The following is a 9,300-nucleotide window of genomic DNA, read 5'->3' on the forward strand; positions in this document are numbered from 1 at the left end:
TTCCTGTGCCACTCGTAATGTCTGTGGTGGATTTGATGGCTCCTGCAGGCTTCAGGGTTTCAATACACACACACACAAACACACACACACACACACACATACACACACAAAATCTAGGCTGCCATATTGTCTGTGAGAATGTGGTGAGACTTGTAATCAGCTGATGACATGAGTGATGCGCTATTGGCTGAAACACTAGGGGCTTTGTTAAGGCCCTGTCCCCTCATTAAAAGTTAATCACACCAATTAACAAACATCTGGCCTTTATCCTCCTCCACAATCAACTGGAGACAGCAGAAGCTGAATGAGGCTGTGGGCCGAGTCCCGGTCAATCAGACACGCCACATTAATCTCCTCTCTCCCAGTCTTTAATGCTCCAGTACTCACTCAGATGCATTAAGACGCAGGAGGAAAGTCATTTTTAGCAGATTTACCCCAACCTCCAAAAGCCCACTTCATGAACGAGGCACTCCATTGGTTGAATGAGCTGAAATTCTACAATGAACCAATAGGAAGATTAGCTCGGGTAGTGTGGGGTGATGGGGCTTGAGGACTAAAGAGGACCTATTTTTTTTGGAGCTTGAAAATGTAGGTGATGCATTTAACTGAGAACACACACACACACACAAGGGTCAGACTCCCTCTTTAAAATCAGGAAAAACAGTCTTTGTAATTGTCAGACATAGAGAAAGACTTTTATTTTGAATTATGATTATTTTGGGACCTAAATCCAATTGAAGTTAGAATTAATGGATAATAACTACTAGAAAAACATGCTACAGTTTTTGCTGTTTTAAATAATAAAGACAAATAACTATATTAAACTATTATGTTTAAACTCATATAAATATAATAAAGTCCATTTTGCAAAGGTTAATTGATATAAATGACACATCTCTGTCGGCCCCTAAACTCCACTGTATTTTACTGTGTATGAAAATGTGCAGTAAAATTAATCTGTATTGCTGTCTGCACACACACACACACACACACACACACACACACACACACACACACACACAAAGAAGTTATTAAGAAGCCTGAGACATTTTCAGAGTGAAAGGCTAATCCTTAATGAAAATGTTGCAGGTTTTCTGCAGTGGAGGCTACTTCTCCATGGTCTCCATGGTGATTTGACACAGATGCCCACATGTGGTACAAACACTTCATTGAGATGGGTTTTCAGTGTCAGAATTTAACTTCTAAATTTAGCCGGATACTTTCACGCTCATTCGTCTCACACCGAAAATGCAGCGGCAACATTTCAGAGAGTCGTGGGAGAAACACGTCAAAGAGAACTGTAGGGATTTTTTTTTTTACAGCTAAACAAGCAAACTGCTGATCTAATGTGCCTCAGAGAGTGTGTCCCCTGTTTACATTTTTAAATATTCTATTTCATCCCTGAGGTTTACTGATGATATCTGTATATTGTTTAAAATAAAACATACTCATTTACTTTTCTTTTCTTGTGTTTGGACATGTGTCCTGCAGGTGATGAAAGTCTTGTACCTCTTTAAAATAAGACTATACTTATTAATGCTCATAAGTGGGTTAAAAAACTGTTTATTACATGGTTATTAATTAGGTTGTAAAAAGGGAAACTGTGACCTCTTTTTCGTCTAATGCTAAAATCTGTGTGTTATAACTGATTATTAATGATTTTACATAAATGCATTTACAACCTAATTAATAACCGTTAATAAACAGATTGTAGCTCATTTATAAACTTTTATAACTGTAGTCTTATTCTAAAGTGGTACACAATCTGTATTTCTTTTAAAGCTATGAAATGGGAAAAGAGGTGAAAAATTATGGCTAATCTGAAGTTTTGGGTTTAAGTGATTTGGTTAAATGAGAGATCCTCCTTAGTGGAATATACCTCTATGATGGGTCGTCCTGTGCCTAATTCAAAGAGCAGTCTAGGTTCAAACACTCCTTATAACTTCAATTTGAATTAGTGAGACTAAACAGATGTATGTAGATATATGTAAATGTATTGTCAATATATGGATTCATTGTAGAGTAAAAATATATAAAACAAAGGCTCTTCTTTCTCTTTGTATATAGTCTATGGGACTTTAGAATTACTTTAGGAACACAATTTAACCCAATCCGTGCAGTGAAACAAACATCTACACACACACTAGTGAACACTAGGGGGCAGTGAGCACTGCTCAGAGCATTGGACAGCCCTAGCCACGGGGCCCAGGGAGCAGTCGGGGGTTAGGTGCCTTGCTCAAGGGAACTTCAGTCATGACTCTGGGGATCGAACCAGTGCCCTTCCTGTTACACGCCAGTTCCCTCACCACCAGGTTAATATGCGCTAGCTTTAAACTTAAGTAAATTGAATACTTAATACAAAAAGCCTACATTGTGAGGGGTTAAAGCCCAGAGTGTGAGGGGTTAAAGCCCAGAGTGTGAGGGTTTAAAGCTTAGAGTGTGAGGGGTTAAAGCTCAGAGTGTGAGGGGTTGAAGCCCAGAGTGTGAGGGGTTAAAGCCCAGAGTGTAAGGGGTTAAAGCTCAGAGTGTGAGGGGTTAAAGCCCAGAGTGTGAGGGGTTAAAGCTCAGAGTGTGAGGGGTTGAAGCCCAGAGTGTGAGGGGTTAAAGCCCAGAGTGTAAGGGGTTAAAGCTCAGAGTGTGAGGGGTTAAAGCCCAGAGTGTGAGGGGTTAAAGCTCAGAGTGTGAGGGGTTGAAGCCCAGAGTGTGAGGGGTTAAAGCCCAGAATGTAAGGGGTTAAAGCTCAGAGTGTGAGGGATTAAAGCCCAGAGTGTGAGGGGTTGAAGCCCAGAGTGTGAGGGGTTAAAGCCCAGAGTGTGAGGGGTTAAAGCTCAGAGTGTGAGGGGTTAAAGCCCAGAGTGTGAGGGGTTAAAGCTCAGAGTGTGAGGGGTTAAAGCCCAGAGTGTGAGGGGTTAAAGCTCAGAGTGTGAGGGGTTAAAGCTCAGAGTGTGAGGGGTTGAAGCCCAGAGTGTGAGGGGTTAAAGCCCAGAATGTAAGGGGTTAAAGCTCAGAGTGTGAGGGGTTAAAGCCCAGAGTGTGAGGGGTTGAAGCCCAGAGTGTGAGGGGTTAAAGCCCAGAGTGTGAGGGGTTAAAGCTCAGAGTGTGAGGGGTTAAAGCCCAGAGTGTGAGGGGTTAAAGCCCAGAGTGTAAGGGGTTAAAGCCCGGAGTGTGAGGGGTTAAAGCTCAGAGTGTAAGGGGTTAAAGCTCAGAGTGTGAGGGGTTAAAGCCCAGAGTGTGAGGGGTTAAAGCCCAGAGTGTAAGGGGTTAAAGCCCAGAGTGTGAGGGGTTAAAGCTCAGAGTGTAAGGGGTTAAAGCCCAGAATGTGAGGGATTAAAGCCCAGAGTGTGAGGGGTTAAAGCCCAGGGTGTGAGGGGTTAAAGCTCAGAGTGTGAGGGGTTAAAGCCCAGAATGTGAGGGGTTAAAGCCCAGAGTGTGAGGGGTTAAAGCCCAGAGTGTGAGGGGTTAAAGCTCGGAGTGTGAGGGGTTAAAGCTCAGAGTGTGAGGGGTTAAAGCCCAGAATGTGAGGGGTTAAAGCCCAGAGTGTGAGGGGTTAAAGCCCAGAATGTGAGGGGTTAAAGCCCAGAGTGTGAGGGGTTAAAGCCCAGGGTGTGAGGGGTTAAAGCTCAGAGTGTGAGGGGTTAAAGCTCAGAGTGTGAAGGGTTAAAGCCCAGAATGTGAGGGGTTAAAGCCCAGAGTGTGAGGGGTTAAAGCCCAGAGTGTGAGGGGTTAAAGCCCAGAATGTGAGGGGTTAAAGCTCAGAGTGTGAGGGGTTGAAGCCCAGAATGTGAGGGGTTAAAGCCCAGAGTGTGAGGGGTTAAAGCCCAGAGTGTGAGGGGTTAAAGCCCAGAGTGTGAGGGGTTAAAGCCCAGGGTGTGAGGGGTTAAAGCCCAGGGTGTGAGGGGTTAAAGCCCAGAGTGTGAGGGGTTGAAGCCCAGAATGTGAGGGGTTAAAGCCCAGAGTGTGAGGGGTTAAAGCCCAGAGTGTGAGGGGTTAAAGCCCAGAGTGTGAGGGGTTAAAGCTCGGAGTGTGAGGGGTTAAAGCTCGGAGTGTGAGGGGTTAAAGCCCTTTTTATACTGGTGCTGTAATTTAAACCAGTGCTGCATTAGGAATTGCATCATTAATTTCTGTAGCACAATTCCATTATGAGGCAGATTTTCCCAGTGGGAATTCTCTGATGTTTACTTTAGATGTTGGTGTACTGTTCTACCCTATTCCTGGATGTGTTTTTTAAAAATTGTATGTTATTTCATGTTATTTTTATTCTCTCTCTCTGTTCCACTAGCTCAGTGTGTGTGAGTGTAAAAGCCTGTTCCACCATGGGCTCTCTCTCTCTCTCTCTCTCTCTCTCTCTCTCTCTCCACTGTGCTCTGTTGTTGTTTTGTGGGAATGACTTTCACTCCATTCCTGTGTTTAGTGTGGCCCTTTACTAAATAAATAAATAAATAAATATATAAAATAAAAATAAAAATATATAAAATCCGCTGGTGTTCTGTAGGTGGGTTTGCTGTGGTCTGTAGCGTTAGTGAAAGTACAGAAAGTTTTGTTTGCATCTTGAAATGCAGAGTTGGTATTTAATGAACACTGTGGTGTTAAAGTAGTGTGACCAGAGGTCTTCTTTTACCCGGACATGTCCTCTTTTTTAGACTTAAAAAATGTCCGGGCGGAATTTCACAAACGTCCGGGATGTTGTTTTTCTAGAGCTTACATAGAACTTCGAGAAGTTTCGTTCACAAACTAGTAACGCCCTCCCCTACTCCGATTGGTTCGCTTGAGTGAGAAGGGGGCGTGGTGAAGTAGCCTAAAATCTTCTGATTGGACGGTCTGACTGTAGAGCTACCGTTATTGGTCGATAACCTTCTCTGTAACCATTTAATTGGTCAGTCTGCAGGTCAGTAGTCCTTGTTTACGTCAGGCAAAGCTCATGTACCCACCCTCATCTCGAGCAGCTGTGACAACACGGAAATGTAAGTTCTCGGATGAATTAAAAAAAAAAATTGTGTAGCAAATAAAGGTGTAAAGGAACTAAAAGCACACATAGGTTCAGCTAAGAATACAACGGCAGCGAGGGGCGTGACCTCATCACCCACATATATATATATATATACATATATTCATTCATTGTCTGTAACCCTTATCCAGTTCAGGGTCGCGGCGGGTCCAGAGCCTACCTGGAATCATTAGGTGCAAGGCAGGAATACACCCTGGAGGGGGCACCAGTCCTTCACAGGGCAACACACACTCACACACATTCACTCACACACTCACACCTACGGACACTTTTTGAGTCTCCAATCCACCTACCAACGTGTGTTTTTGGACTGTGGGAGGAAACCGGAGCACCCGGAGGAAACCCACGCAGACACAGGGAGAACACACCACACTCCTCACAGACAGTCACCCGGAGGAAACCCACGCAGACACAGGGAGAACACACCACACTCCTCACAGACAGTCACCCGGAGGAAACCCACGCAGACACAGGGAGAACACACCACACTCCTCACAGACAGTCACCCGGAGGAAACCCACGCAGACACAGAGAGAACACACCACACTCCTCACAGACAGTCACCCGGAGGAAACCCACGCAGACACAGAGAGAACACACCACACTCCTCACAGACAGTCACCCGGAGGAAACCCACACAGACACAGAGAGAACACACCACACTCCTCACAGACAGTCACCCGGAGGAAACCCACGCAGACACAGAGAGAACACACCACACTCCTCACAGACAGTCACCTGGAGGAAACCCACGCAGACACAGAGAGAACACACCACACTCCTCACAGACAGTCACCCGGAGGAAACCCACGCAGACACAGAGAGAACACACCACACTCCTCACAGACAGTCACCTGGAGGAAACCCACGCAGACACAGAGAGAACACACCACACTCCTCACAGACAGTCACCCGGAGGAAACCCACGCAGACACAGAGAGAACACACCACACTCCTCACAGACAGTCACCTGGAGGAAACCCACGCACACACAGGGAGAACACACCACACTCCTCACAGACAGTCACCTGGAGGAAACCCACACAGACACAGAGAGAACACACCACACTCCTCACAGACAGTCACCTGGAGGAAACCCACGCAGACACAGAGAGAACACACCACACTCCTCACAGACAGTCACCTGGAGGAAACCCACGCAGACACAGAGAGAACACACCACACTCCTCACAGACAGTCACCCGGAGGAAACCCACGCAGACACAGAGAGAACACACCACACTCCTCACAGACAGTCACCCGGAGGAAACCCACGCAGACACAGAGAGAACACACCACACTCCTCACAGACAGTCACCCGGAGCGGGAATCGAACCCACAACCTCCAGGCCCCTGGAGCTCTGTGACACTACCTGCTGCGCCACCGTGCCGCCGATTATTATTTATATATGAAGCTTATATATATTTATATAAGCTTCAGTCTGAATGGACCATTTGCACAATGTACTGTGACATATTTCCTCTTTCTGAAACACATTTGCTTCCTTCACCTAGCAACCCTTACACAGCTAGCCTTCGGACCTCTTCACCTGTGTCATTAGTTTATATCAGTCTTGTAGTCTTTTTATCATTATTATTGTATTATTGTAGTGTATTTTATAGCGTTTGTAGCTGTTTATACTGTTTTACTTGTTCTGTTATTTACCTGTATTCCTACAGTGACAGCTGACTCAGTGTAGCACTAGCATTAGGCTAACCGCGTAATCAAGGCCCTTGTTTACACACCACGCTTGAAGGAGTTCCCAAAAATGAAAGTTAGTGAAATTTAGCATCTAGCAAAAGCAAGCAGTAAAGCTCCAAAATCACTGTTAGATGCTTGGTGTTCCACTTGGTGTTTTTTGGATGTTTGGGGAGAAAACGCCTGCCACACACACCTTGGAGCGCTTGGAGATGGTGAATTTCCCTCTACGAATGTTAACTGTCCAGCTCTTCACCGACTGAACAGGAGCGAGGACTCACATTGCGGAGAACCTGGCTGACGACAAGCACAGAGCTACAGAACCTCGCTGAAATGCCCTCCTCATTAACTTCCTGTTGCCAAAATGGCAATGAAATGGTGGTGGTGGCTGTACCGCCGGCTGCCAGCAGGAGGACTGGGGTGCAGAGGGAGACATGGTGGAGTTGGGTCCTAAAACTTCAATTCCCAGAATTCCTGTTTGTGATCAGTGCCCACCAGAGCCACAGCTGTGCACCACGTTATAAAAACCCAGCTGAGGCCTCACTCTGTCACACCTTTGTAGAGAGGTGAAGGTGGGCTTTCAGCTTGAGAATAAATAAATAAATAAATAAATAAATAAATAAGGAAAGGAAACCCTTAAAAGTAAAACACATTAAAGGAAGGAGAAGAGAACTGAGCTGTGAATTTGCCTTTTTTTTTGGCGTTTTTCTTGTTCATTTTCTCAGTTTTTTCTTACACCTTAATGTTTCCACCCACACCCCACTCTCTCTCTCTCTGCTGTGGACGGGTTGTGGGTTCAAATCCCATTTGGAACAACCTTTCCCACAGCTGCAGAAGCACAACATGAGTCAATACACACTGCTTCTGTCCTGATCAACAAATGAATAAATAAGACTATTTAAAACCATTTAAAAATCTCAGATTCCGTCCTGCGCTTGGTTCCTCCGCCCTCCGCCCGTAAAAGAAACATTTGAAGAGTTTATTTACAACAACAGCAGATGAGTTTAGTGCACAGTTGATTCACGTTACTCTCAGAGAGTCTTCCCTCGTTCTCAACAGCAGTGGAATGCCTCTTTAAAGAAGCCTGTAGTTTCTGATCTGTTTCATTGTTGTTTTCATCCACTGTATTTTCCTGATTTTCCTATTGTTCTATTCTAACGAGAGCCCTGTTTATGAACTGATGTGTGCTGTGCTCCCGGCGGTGATGCTCACGCTCCGTGTTCTGCCCGAAGGGTGGAGCCCTCCGTTTCTATTCATAGGGGTTTTGTTTTTTAATAATTCACTGAAATGTGCCACACTACTCCACTGCTCTACTTAGAGAAAGCTTCCCCTCTCCTCCCCCCCTTCAGTCTCCCACTCTCTATCACTCTCTTTAAAGCACAAACAGGGAGAGAGGACTGCCTCCGTGGCCTCGGCGCTCCTCTCTAATGCTCTGTGGAATACTTTCCTACATTTTGGAGTCTGTCATGCGTCACCGTTTTTGATTTTTCTTCTTTGTTCCGTTTTTGTTTGCTGTGTGGCTCAGTGGATTTCTTTTACGCTTCGTGTTCACAGTGAAAATCTCCTACAGAACGGCGTTTAGAAGAAATCCCACAAGCCACTGGGGCAGTCTGTGCTAGCAGTCACATTTAGGGCAATAACAGGAGAGAGTGCACTTCAACAATAGAACTCTTCGTGCCAAATGGCCAGTGTCCAGGGAGAAGAGGGACTGTGTGTGGACATTATTTCCTCATAAATAAAAGTTTAAACCCAGGGCGTTTGTGTGGATCTTCACTGCGCAGTCGCAGACAGCTAATAACTAACTGAACTTAGCTTTAGCTTCAGCTCATTGTACATTCGCTCTCTTAAAAATAAAGGTGCTGTGAAAAGTTAGAAGAACCGTTTTTGTTTACTTTGTTTCACATCAGTGAAAATGGTTCTTAATGGAACCAAACGTGGTTCTTCTATGGCATCGTCCAAAGAACCTTTTGTAGCACCCTTTCGTTTTTATAAAGAGTGCTTGATCATTACATTTTATCACCCAGATATTAATATTGGACTTTGTACACAGGGTTGTTTTTCAAAGAAGACTCGGCCTGCAGTCCCTGAGGAAACCAGTGTAAGCTCCAAGGGGTCAGACCCTCGCGTGGGGTTCTGAAGGGTCCCCTACAACGTTTCTGTCGAATAAAGGTTCCCGTTTTCTAGGACCTCAACCAGAGAGCACAGAAATGTTTAAAAAACTGTGAAATGGGTGACTTTGGGATGCCCCTTAGACACGTGAACCCTCTCAGATGGATTCCTCTGTGAACGTGAAACTCCTAACTTCACTGCCCCTGAAAATACACATCTGTTGGCCGTTGGAAAGAGGATTAGATTTAAATGGGAATTGGACTAGAGACAGTTCCAGTTTTCTGCTTCCCAAAGCTTATGGGAAATGACAGTTTTATTGGATCAAAGGTTCTGGTGAAGAGCAGTGTCCTGGTTCAAAGGATGTGATGAAGACACCAGTGGTTCTGATAAAGAACATCTCCAGTTTTCAGCTTCTACAAAAATGGGTTAATAAAGTTCCATCGTTCTGGCTTTAAAGGTTCTGATAGACAACCCATTCCTGTTTTCT

Source organism: Hoplias malabaricus, chromosome Y (genome assembly GCF_029633855.1).
Source record: "Hoplias malabaricus isolate fHopMal1 chromosome Y, fHopMal1.hap1, whole genome shotgun sequence".
NCBI classification, from domain to species: domain Eukaryota; kingdom Metazoa; phylum Chordata; class Actinopteri; order Characiformes; family Erythrinidae; genus Hoplias; species Hoplias malabaricus.